The sequence below is a fragment of the Coregonus clupeaformis genome, chromosome 12 (assembly GCF_020615455.1).
Source record: "Coregonus clupeaformis isolate EN_2021a chromosome 12, ASM2061545v1, whole genome shotgun sequence".
Classification (NCBI taxonomy): domain Eukaryota; kingdom Metazoa; phylum Chordata; class Actinopteri; order Salmoniformes; family Salmonidae; genus Coregonus; species Coregonus clupeaformis.
Window position 1 is genome coordinate 20,435,445 of NC_059203.1, and position 12,554 is coordinate 20,447,998.

Here is a 12,554-nt window from a genome sequence, read left to right on the forward strand (position 1 = left end):
CCACAGACTAATAATAACCCTGCCATACCGCTGCCAGTTTGAAAAAATAATGATGCTTCATTACTACCCGTTACACTCACTCCACCGTCTTCTTGTGTAAAGACAACATTAGCCTTGGTACCAACCCAAATGGCACCCCATTCCCTATATAGTGCACTAATCTTGACCAGAGCTTATGGGCCCTGGTGAAAGTAGTGCACTAAATAGAGAATAGGTAGTTGCTTGACTTGGGCAGGAGCTCACCAGAGCTGAGTACCGGCACCTCAAATGTTCTACTGCTTGAGCTCCTGTTCCTCTTATAGAATATTGGCTGAAAAGTATTGTGGATTTGAGTACCGTCACCTATTTCAGTCCAAGTCAAGCACAAAGAATAAGGTTCCATTTGGGATGCAGTCTTTGGCTGCATTACTCTGCTATAATGACCTCTGAATTCACTGGTACTATGTGGATGCATTTGTTATTATGCACAAACATGGATAAACTCTCTCTCTCTCTCTCTCTCTCTCTATCTCTGGCTCACTCTGTCTCTCTCTGTCTCTCTCTGTCTCTCTCTCTCGCTCTCTCTCTCTCTCTCTCTCTCTCTCTCTCTCTCTCTCTCTCTCTCTCTCATTTCAATTCAATTCAAAGGGGTTTATTGGCATGGGAAACATGTTTACATTGCAAAAGCGAGTGAAATAGATTGTAGTTCTATTGTATTGTAGTTCTATTGAGATAAGAGTGTTGCCTTTTTCATGGTCCTCCCCCTTTGTGGGTGTGTCACTTCATATTGCAAATATGTTGTTAAGCCTGGCAGATTATATAACCACAGAGAGAGAGAGAGAGAGGACAGTTACAGGAGAAAGGGCCATGTGAGCAGTGATGCCAATTCAGCCGACCAAACTTAAAATGTTCAGCAACAACAACAACAACAACAGGAATGGCCTTAGGAGACACTTGAAACCCTACCTCTTTAAGGAATACCTGGAATAGTATAAAGTAATCCTTCTACCCCCCCCTCCTCCACCCCCCCATAAAAATAAAAAAAAGAAGAAAAAAAGTGGTTGTCCCACTGGCTATCATAAGTTGAATGCACCAATTTGTAAGTCGCTCTGGATAAGAGCATCTGCTAAATGACGTAAATGTAAATGAGTGTTACATGTCTGCATCCCAAATGTCGCTCTATTCCCTATATAGTGCACTACTTTTGACCAGGTCCCATAGGGACTGACTCATAGGGCCCTGGTCAAAAGTAGTGCACTATATAGGGAATAGGGTCTGACATTTTGAGAGGTTAACCCCTTGGTGTCACTGGTACTGTACAGTAGGTACTGTACAATACTTTACAGTACAGTCAGAGAAAGTGGAAAAATAGTAGGCTACTAAATGTATATCCTCTTTGGTACAGTAGCTTATGGTAGCCTTCTGTCTGTCTGTCTGTCTGTCTGTCTGTCTGTCTGTCTGTCTGTCTGTCTGTCTGTCTGTCTGTCTGTCTGTCTGTCTGTCTGTCTGCCTGCCTGCCTGCCTGCCTGTCTGCCTGCCTGCCTCTGTCTGCCTGCCTGCCTCTGTCTGCCTGCCTGCCTCTGTCTGTCTGTCTCTGTCTGTCTCTGTCTGTCTGTCTCTGTCTGTCTGTCTGTCTGTCTGTCTGTCTGTCTGTCTGTCTGTCTGTCTGTCTGTCTGTCTGTCTGTCTGTCTGTCTGTCTGTCTGTCTGTCTGTCTGTCTGTCTGTCTCTGCCTGTCTGTCTGTCTGTCTGTCTGTCTGTCTCTGCCTGTCTGTCTGTCTCTGCCTTTCTGTCTTCATCCATATGGCTGGCTACTGGTAAACAGATGTGTGTTTAGAGATGAAAGGCAACTTATTTTGAAGATACAAATGTATTACCCATAGTGTCTCTCTCTGTGTGTCCTTGTGATGCATTCTGGGAATAAATAAAATCCCAGTCAGTTAATAATTGAGATGTTGGATTCACGTCTCCATCTCAACCTAAAATCTAAGTTAAAGAATATAACTAAATCAAATCAAACTTTATTTAAAGTGCATTTAACATTTTATTTGATTTAGTCCTATACTTTAACTTAGATTTTAGGTTGAGATGGAGACGTGATTCCAACATCTCAATTATTAATTTGTAGACAAACTGGAATTAAAGCCAGACTAAATCAGTGGAACAGATGGAACTATCCAAGCAGAAGATAAATCTCCTTCAAATTTTGATATTTGCACCATGTACTTTTAATGTAATCTCAAATGCAATCCAGGTCATTTGGTCCTGCTATTCAAATCAAATCAAATCAAGCTTTATTTATTCAGCACATTTCAGACATGGAATGCAACACAATGTGCTTCACAAGAAAAAACTAAGAAAAAACAATGAAATTAAAATATTTACTACACAACAAACATAAGAGGATAAATAACAAAATAATAACAATAAAAACTAAATGACTAAAAAGCACCCTAAGGAAAAGAAAAGCTAAAAATGTGTGTTTTAAGATCTCTTTTAAATACGTACCCAGTTTCGGCCCCCCTCAGGTTCTCTGGCAGGCTATTCCAGAAGCTGGGGGCATAATAACTAAAGGCTGCCTCTTCATGCCTCTTGGTCCTAGGCTTTGGGATTAGTTAAAAGACCAGTGCCAGAGGACCTGAGGGACCTACTGGGTATATAACTTAAAAGCATGTCTGACGTATTGGGGTGCACAATCGTGGATTTGATTTAAAAACCAATAGAAGAATCTTAAAATGAATTATAAAACTCTCAGGAAGCCAGCCAGTGCAGAGACCTTAAACACAGTGTAATGGATAATGTGTGAACCCGGTGTAATGTGTGCTCTCCATCTGGTCTTGATCAGTACCCGTGCTGCAGCATTCTGTATGTTTTGCAGTTGACCAATGATTTCTTGGGTAGACCAGACAGGAGAGCATTACAGTAGTCAAGCCTGCTTGTAATAAAAGCTTGGATGAGTCTCTCTGTATCAGCCTGAGACAGAAACGGCCGCACCTTGGCAATGTTCCCCAGGTGGTAAAAAGCTATTTTAGTCATTATAGGAACTATAATGACAGTTAGGTTTTTTTTACCTGGTGTTTTATCTTCATAAATGAAGCACCACAGTGATATCACATTCATCTGTTGTATAAATAAACAAAATATCAGAAATATTAACTTTGCTGTGCTTTTAAATGGTTGAAGCGCAGTGATAGACATTTGGGTGACAGCAAAACCTGTCAGAGAGAGAGAGAGAGAGAGAGAGAGAGAGAGAGAGAGAGAGAGAGAGAGAGAGAGAGAGAGAGAGAATGCCTGCCCTACAGGATATCTACAGCACCCGGTGTCACAGGAAGGCCAAGAAGATAATCAAGGACCTCAGCCAACCGAGCTACAGTCTGTTCAACCTGCTACCATCCAGAAGGCGAGGTGAGTACAGGTGCATCAAAGCTGGGACAGAGAGACTGAAAAACAGCTTCTATCTCAAGGCCATCAGACTGTTAAATAGTCACCACTAGCCAGCCTCCGCCCAGTAGCCTGCTCTGAACTTTAGTCACTGTCACTAGCCGGCTACCACTCGGTTACTGAACCCTGCACCTTAGAGGCTGCTGCGTTATTCACATAGTCATGGAACACTGGTCACTTTAATAATGTTTACATACTGTTTTACCCATTTCATATGTATATAGTGTATTCTAGTCAAGGCCATCCTATTCAACTATTGCTGTACATATACTATTCTATCTACGTATTCTTCAGATATACTACATATTGAATCCACATTCTGTCCATAATTTCTATACATCCCATCGTGGTCACTATGGGCCCAGGTCAAAAGTAGTGCACAATAAACGGAATACACTCTTTAAAAAAAAAAAAGTTCCAAAAGGGTTCTATGGTTCCGAAAGGGTTCTTCGGCTGTCCCAATAGCGGAACCCTTTTTGGTTCCAGGTCGAACCCTTTGGGTTCCATGTAGAACCCTCTGTGGAAAGGGAACCAAAAGGGTTCTACCTGGAGCCAAAGAACCCTTTTAGGTTCTAGATGGCCCCTTTCTTTGTAGGGTGCCATTTGAGAGGCAACCATAGTGCTCTAGTCTAGTGGAATCTAGTGTTGTCCTGTCCCACTCCAATCCCTCTAAGCAGGAAATAGCCTGAGAGAGTTTCTCTGACAGAAATAGATGGAAGGATTGCGTGTGTGCGTGTGTGAAAACACATGCTAGCAGCTATAGTAAACTGTTTATTCCTGTCTACAGAGCCTTGTCTACATGAATTCCATCACAACATGTGTGTTCAACACCAACTGTCTGTTATGTTGTTTAGGCTACTAGCTAGAATCTGGTCATGAGAAAATATAAATTATGGCAATTCTCTGTGCCCAGTGTTTTCTTTTACTTTCTGGAGTCATTATATGACTTGACCATGGCAGGTTAGAATCATCATTTATTGAAAAAAACAAACCGTGTCAAGCTTCACCTGATCTCTCTGTCTGTCTGTCTTAGGGTTCCTCTCGGGTCCAAAAAGTTGGACCAGGATCCAAACGGACATGAGGACAATCATCCCAGGACCAGAACGGACCCAATCATAAAATAAAAAAGAAAGGGGGGCCCGGACCCGAACAGACCCGAGATCAGACCCGGACAGACCCGAGATCAGACCCGGACAGACCCGAGATCAGACCCGGACAGACCCGAGATCAGACCCGGACAGACCCGAGATCAGACCTGGACCAAACAGACCCGAGATCAGACCCGGACAGACCCGAGATCAGACCCGAGATCAGACCCGGACCCGAACAGACCCAAGACCCAGACATACCCAAGATCAGACCCGAGATCAGACCCGGACAGACCCGAGATCAGACCCGGACAGACCCGAGATCAGACCCGGACCCGAACAGACCCGGACAGACCCGAGATCAGACCCGAACAGACCCGAGATCAGACCCGGACCGAACAGACTTGAGATCAGACCCGAACAGACCCGAGATCAGACCCGGACAGACCCGAGATCAGACCCGGACAGACCCGAGATCAGACCCGGACAGACCCGAGATCCGAACAGACCCGAGATCCAAACAGACCCGAGATCAGACCCGAATGGACCCGACGACAACCAGACCTAGACATGATCATGTTTATCAGCCAAGTTTCTCTTTTGGTTAACAAATAGGTCTTTATATGTTGGCTAGGCCTTCTATAGGTCAATAAATTAACCTTATTAGCGTAAAATAAACACACTCGGGTCCTCTGTATCGGGGTTCGGGTGGACTTGGATTTTGGGTTTCTGCTGGCAGGCCGACCATTTACTACGTTACAATGTGTTAGGCATTTAACAAAGTCTGTTATGTAAAATGGAAATCTGGAATGAGTTAAACCAGAGGCTGCCAGTAGCCTTAGGAGCCCAACCAAAGGAATTCTATAAACAGTTTATTTACTTGTAAAAGGTTGGAATCAAATCCTTTGGGTCTGTCTGTATATAAAGGGCTACTGTGTTGTCCTGAAACTGACCATGTGTTTATGTGGTTGATTTATACTGCGTCTTTCTCAAGGTGATTTATTTGTTTATTAAACTGCTTTTTCAAAAATAATTGACCCATCAAAACAATATAGTGACTAACAACAGAAGGAACTGAAAAAATAAAAACAAAAGTCAGTCTGGTTTTGTGTTTGTGGTCTATGTCGTGGGGTTGGATAATATGCATGTAACCAGCTTCTTGCACAACAACAATTTTGTCTATTCCAAAAAGTCTAGGCCTAATGGTGGATATTTACGATAATACCCAGAAGGAATTTACTACGAACTGTTTGAAAAACAGCACAATCCCAAAACATTATCACTGACATAAACTGCCAACACAAAAGCCCAATGCTGTGCATGCCAGTATACTTTATGTTAATTATGTCCCCAAATACTGTATATTGCATATCGTTTTCTATATTGAAAATAGGTTTGTAGTGAAGGGGTCTCAGACGAATGCCTACGCACCTGCTCTACTGAGGCCCTGTGTCTGGTACCGACATCCAAGCTGTCTGGTTCTGTGAAAAGAGGAAGCTGCACCTAACCGCAGAAGAATCCCCTTCATCTAGAAGATGCTTACATCTCCCTTATGAAATGTTGAATGTCGCAAGATGATACTGTCTAGTTCCTCTATGAGGAGTAAAGTATCGGTCAAACCCATGTTTTTGAAGTTATTAAAATACTGACAAGATTTATTAAGCTGTTGTTGTTGTTAGGGAAGTCACGCTATGAAGGGTCGAGGAGGCTTTATAAGTTACAGGATGTCTTAGACACCTTGCATAACTTGGGGAGAGCTATCAATATTGTACTCTGTACTAACTTCTGCCTGCAATTGCATTAACTAAAGAATAATCGTAATACTTTGACGAAGTGTCTGTGTTTCCTTCTTACCACCACATATTGATTTGAGCATCATTACACCTGATCATCAGTTGAAGAATTTGAGCCAACAGTAACTAGCCACCACCACACTCTCCTGGCAAGCTAGTATAAGCCATGTCCCTCACCTTACCACCATGTCAACGAGCATTAGCAGATTTATTGTCAATACATCCATTTATGTGAGATTGCATCCCAAATATAACTCAGTTTTCTCTTAATAGACCTGCTTCTAATCATGTTTCACATAGTCTCTCTGGTATACTTGGAATGTGTATGTTGTTGTTGGTGTTGGTCCAATGTAGCATACTGTTGGTTGTCATAAACCAATAATAGCGTACTGTTGGTTGTCATAAACCAATGTAGCGTACTGTTGGTTGTCAAAAACCAATGTAGCATACTGTTGGTTGTCAAAAACCGATGTAGCGTACTGTTGGTTGTCATAAACCAATGTAGCGTACTGTTGGTTGTCATAAACCGATGTAGCGTACTGTTGGTTGTCAAAAACCAATGTAGCGTACTGTTGGTTGTCAAAAACCAATGTAGCATACTGTTGGTTGTCATAAACCGATGTAGCGTACTGTTGGTTGTCAAAAACCAATGTAGCATACTGTTGGTTGTCAAAAACCGATGTAGCATACTGTTGGTTGTCAAAAACCAATGTAGCATACTGTTGGTTGTCAAAAACCAATGTAGCATACTGTTGGTTGTCAAAAACTAATGTAGCGTACCATTGGTTGTCACTGCTGGTCATAACCAGTACATCTAAACAGGCCAGTCTAGTACCGTTGGGATTGGTTTGACTCAGCTCAGCCATGTGAAAAAGGTTTATAAGTGTCTCCTCATTGAGCTGGAGGGGAACAGTGACTCATCAGTAAGTAGCCTTCTGAAAAAATTGCCTTCTAAACATTTGCAAAACGTGCACATCTAGACTCTGTGGTGCCCTCTGAGAAGGTTACGACTGTGTGTGTGTGTTTGTGTGTGTGTGTATGTGTATGTAGTCCACTTGACCAGTATCGTTGTTTCCAACGTGCAGTGGGATTCTTTGTTGTTGTTGTGCCCAGTCATATATGGTTGAAAAAAACTAATAATAATTTGTGTCAGGCCGAGAAGGGCAAAGCGTAGGCTAATGTCCCTCTCATGGTACAGCTTATGACTTATGGCAGCAGTGTTGGAGCAGGAGGCTGGTGCTGAACATGCACCTTCGATTTGTTCAAGGTGGGCCCTGACGCCGTTCATGTGGTGTTGGCTACTGATTCATGCTTTGATCTAGCAAGTTGAGATGTTGCTTATTTATGCTTATGCAGAAGTTGTATTCTATTCTATGTTATTAAGTAAGCATGTGTATCCTGTGCATATGAAATATAAACTAGAGCTTGAACTGTCTTGTTTGATCTGCTATCCGTTTTCAGACTGTTTTGAGTAACAACACTAGAAGCTATTAAGACTGCTGTTGTGTAGGTAAGTTATGCTCGGGTATTTATGGTTTGCATTATTATATTAGTGTATTCCAGCTAGACTCCAGACCTGGGTTCAAATACTTTTGGATATCTAGTGATAGGGCTTACCCAATAAACATGGGTTCAAATTCCATTGGATATCTAGTGATAGGGCTTACCCAATAAACCTGGGTTCAACAAATATTGGATATCTAGTGATAGGGCTTACCCAATAAACCTGGGTTCAAAGACTATTGGATATCTAGTGATAGGGCTTAACCAATAAACCTGGGTTCAAAAACTATTGGATATCTAGTGATAGGGCTTACCCAATAAACCTGGGTTAAAAAACTATTGGATATCTAGTGATAGGGCTTACCCAATAAACCTGGGTTCAAAAACAATTGGATATCTAGTGATAGGGCTTACCCAATAAATAACTTTCCAAAAATGACTAATTGATGGTAAACAGGTTGGAGAACTCAATAAACAGGCAGGGATATATATCTTCTTGGTTCAGGATTTATTCCATGATTGGATGAACACAGGTATACTGATGTTTTGACGTCACATGACATCTTTGTCAGAGTATTTTGAGTGTTTTCTTTGATTTCAGATAGTCTTTGAACTCAGGTAGGTCTGCTGGACACCTGTGACTTCTTCCCTCGTCTGGCCTGGTCTGGTCTGGTCTAGCCTTTACTTGCATAACCTCCAGAACCACAGCTGCTCATTTAGAAGATCATAGTAACTGATTACAGAAGCGGTGAGTTTGTGTGTGTGTTACGATGCTGATTAAAGAAGCTTTGGCTTTGGCAGACTTTTACAGGTGTACACTACACAGTGTCGTTATCATTGGCTATACGCGTCAGAGATAAAATGTGACTCCATTCACCCATGTTCACACAAAGCCACTATGTTTCATAACAAAGCTGAAAAAAGGGTTAGCCTAGAAAAAACAGAAGCGCAGCATCCAAATGACAAAGCAGCGTTCCAATCCCATTCTCCTCGGAGGGCTGTCAGTCAGTCATCATAGAGGTGGTGGTGGTGGTGGTGGTGGTGGTGGTGGTGGTGGTTGCCCTCCAAGATGTGTGCTCTGTATACGAGTTCCACTGCTCAACACTTTCATCAAACTGTTTTAATGTTTCCAACAATTTCTGCAATTTTTTGTTTCTCAAAAGGCTCCAGATTGTCACTCACTTCAGTATTGTCCTCAACCATGGCAATGTTTTCCTCAGTCACGTGGGTTAGGGCTAACCTTAACCCTTCATTCCCTTCACTCACTGACATTTTATCCTCAAGTTCACACATTTAGCAGTTTTAAATTCCAAAGTTCGTCTTCACAGCTGAATAAATGTCCTTTCCTTTACACACTGTATATTCCTCCCTTTTAATGACGTTGTTTTCCCGCTCCGACGTCCGTCTCGAATGCTTTTCTGCCGTCCATGACGATGCTAACTCTCTCTCTTAGCTAGCTAGGCTATGAACTTGCCTCTGCTAGCAATTAGCCTAGACTGTACCACGGAAAATAACAGTTCTAAACTTGTAAAAACCGACTTCTTCCGGACAGAATAGTTCCAGTAGATTCAGACTTACTCGTCGCCAATCTTTTATTATGTCTCGTGGGTTTCATAACCACGTATTTATAGCGATTCAACCATTTATCTGGAACGTGCTCATCTCAACACATGATGCTCTGCGGCACAACTCCAATACATCACAGACACAACACAGACACTCTAAGGGTTGGTGTGAGGTGTGACCCAGGTGCGGAGCAGGATATACAGTAGGCAGTAGGCAGAGATGGTGAAACAAGGATCTTTACCAGTGGTCCCAAAGCCAGAATACAAAATAACGGACTTATCACGATAAAAGAAAGGCAGAGAAAATAAGTCTCCAACAACAAGCTGACAGCCAAAATACGAAATATTACCTACGACTGAAAAAAATAACGAAACAGGGAAAAAACTTACATTTACATTTACGTCATTTAGCAGACGCTCTTATCCAGAGCGACTTACAAATTGGTGCATTCACCTTATAGCCAGTGGGATAACCACTTTACAATTTTTTTTATTTTTTATTTAATTTTTTTCCTAATTTTATTGTTATTTTTATCTCTCTTTTTAATATTTCTATTTTTTTCCCCCTATTTTTTATTATAATTATATATATATATATATATTTTTTTTTTTTTGGGGGGGGGTAGAAGGATTACTTTATCCTATCCCAGGTATTCCTTAAAGAGGTGGGGTTTCAAATGTCTCCGGAAGGTGGTGAGTGACTCCGCTGTCCTGGCGTCGTGAGGGAGCTTGTTCCACCATTGGGGTGCCAGAGCAGCGAACAGTTTTGACTGGGCTGAGCGGGAACTATGCTTCCGCAGAGGAAGGGGAGCCAGCAGGCCAGAGGTGGATGAACGCAATGCCCTCGTTTGGGTGTAGGGACTGATCAGAGCCTGAAGGTACGGAGGTGCCGTTCCCCTCACAGCTCCATAGGCAAGCACCATGGTCTTGTAACAGATGCGGAGCTTCAACTGGAAGCCAGTGGAGTGTGCGGAGGAGCGGGGGTGACGTGGAGAGAACTTGGGAAGGTTGAACACCAGACGGGCTGCGGCATTCTGGATGAGTTGTAGGGGTTTAATGGCACAGGCAGGGAGCCCAGCCAACAGCGAAGTTGCAGTAATCCAGACGGGAGATGACAAGTGCCTGGATTAGGACCTGTGCCGCTTCCTGTGTAAGGCAGGGTCGTACTCTCCGAATGTTGTAGAGCATGAACCTACAGGATCGGGTCACCGCCTTGATGTTAGCGGAGAACGACAGGGTGTTGTCCAGGGTCACGCCAAGGCTCTTCGCACTCTGGGAGGAGGACACAACAGAGTTGTCAACCGTGATGGCGAGATCATGGAACGGGCAGTCCTTCCCCCGGGAGGAAGAGCAGCGCCGTCTTGCCAAGGTTCAGCTTGAGGTGGTGATCCGTCATCCATACTGATATGTCTGCCAGACATGCAGAGATGCGATTCGCCACCTGGTTATCAGAAGGGGGAAAGGAGAAGATTAGTTGTGTATCGTCAGCGTAGCAATGATAGGAGAGGCCATGTGAGGATATGACAGAGCCAAGTGACTTGGTGTATAGCGAGAATAGGAGAGGGCCTAGAACTGAGCCCTGGGGGACACCAGTGGTGAGAGCACATGGTGCAGAGACAGCTTCTCGCCACGCCACTTGGTAGGAGCGACCGGTCAGGTAGGACGCAATCCAAGAGTGAGCCGCGCCGGAGATGCCCAGCTCGGAGAGGGTGGAGAGGGAGGATCTGATGGTTCACAGTATCAAAGGCAGCAGACAGGTCTAGAAGGACAAGAGCAGAGGAGAGAGAGTTAGCTTTAGCAGTGCGGAGAGCCTCCGTGACACAGAGAAGAGCAGTCTCAGTTGAATGACCAGTTTTGAAACCTGACTGGTTTGGATCAAGAAGGTCATTCTGAGAGAGATAGCAAGAGAGTTGGCTAAAGACGGCACGCTCAATAGTTTTGGAGAGAAAAGAAAGAAGGGATACTGGTCTGTAGTTGTTGACATCAGAGGGATCGAGTGTTGGTTTTTGAGAAGGGGTGCAACTCTCGCTCTCTTGAAGACGGAAGGGACATAGCCAGCGGTCAAGGATGAGTTGATCAGCGAGGTGAGGTAGGGAGAAGGTCACCGGAGATGGTCTGGAGAAGAGAGGAGGGGGATAGGGTCAAGCGGGCAGGTTGTTGGGCGGCCTGCAGTCACAAGTCGCAAGATTTTATCTGGAGAGGGGGGAGAAAGAAGTCAAAGCATAGGGTAGGGCAGTGTGAGCAGGACCAGCAGTGTCATTTGACTTAACAAACGAGGATCGGATGTCGTCAACCTTCTTTTCAAAGTGGTTGACGAAGTCATCCACAGAGAGGGAGGGGGGAGGAGGATTCAGCAGGGAGGAGAATGTGGCAAAGAGCTTCCTAGGGTTAGAGGCAGATGCTTGGAATTTAGAGTGGTAGAAAGTGGCCTTAGCACCAGAAACAGATGAAGAAAATGTAGAGAGGAGGGAGTGAAAAGATGCAAGGTCCGCAGGGAGTCTAGTAAGTCAAGTACCTGTACATAGGTCTCTGAACAGACACTGAGTAGTACTGCTGGACATAGAGAAACTAACAGAGAAAACGGAGCAAGGGAACACAGGGAAGTGAGGGCATAAATACAGGTGAACTGGTAGACACAGGTGACACCAATAGGATACTGATTAGTCCAGACTGTGAGTGAGGAGGTGCCTAAGGTTGTCGGAGGATGACACCTAGTGGGTCACTCCGGAACTGCGACCCCCTCCTGTAACAAGACACATAGACACTCAGGGCAACAAAGCACGAGAGATCTGTATACTGCACAGGACACAGATATAGACACAGATACAGACACAGACACAGACACAGACACAGACACAGACACAGACACAGACACAGACACAGACACAGACACAGACACAGACACAGACACAGACACAGACACAGATATAGACACTGAAACAGAAACAGAGGCACGCTGTGTTCTCAGTGTTCACCAAAGTTGTGTTGTGAATCTTTGTTCTGGGTTGTTAATCAATCTGGCCTTTTGTGTAGGTTTAGGCTAGGCCTAGACTAACTAGACTAAATCCCTGAATATTTCCCGGTACTGGCTTTGCCCCAGGCATTTGAAACGGTATCGGAAGAGGATATGTCCATTGTGGGAAGCTAATCTTTCTAAAGCATTGTTTGTGAAAAGTTAATTGTACG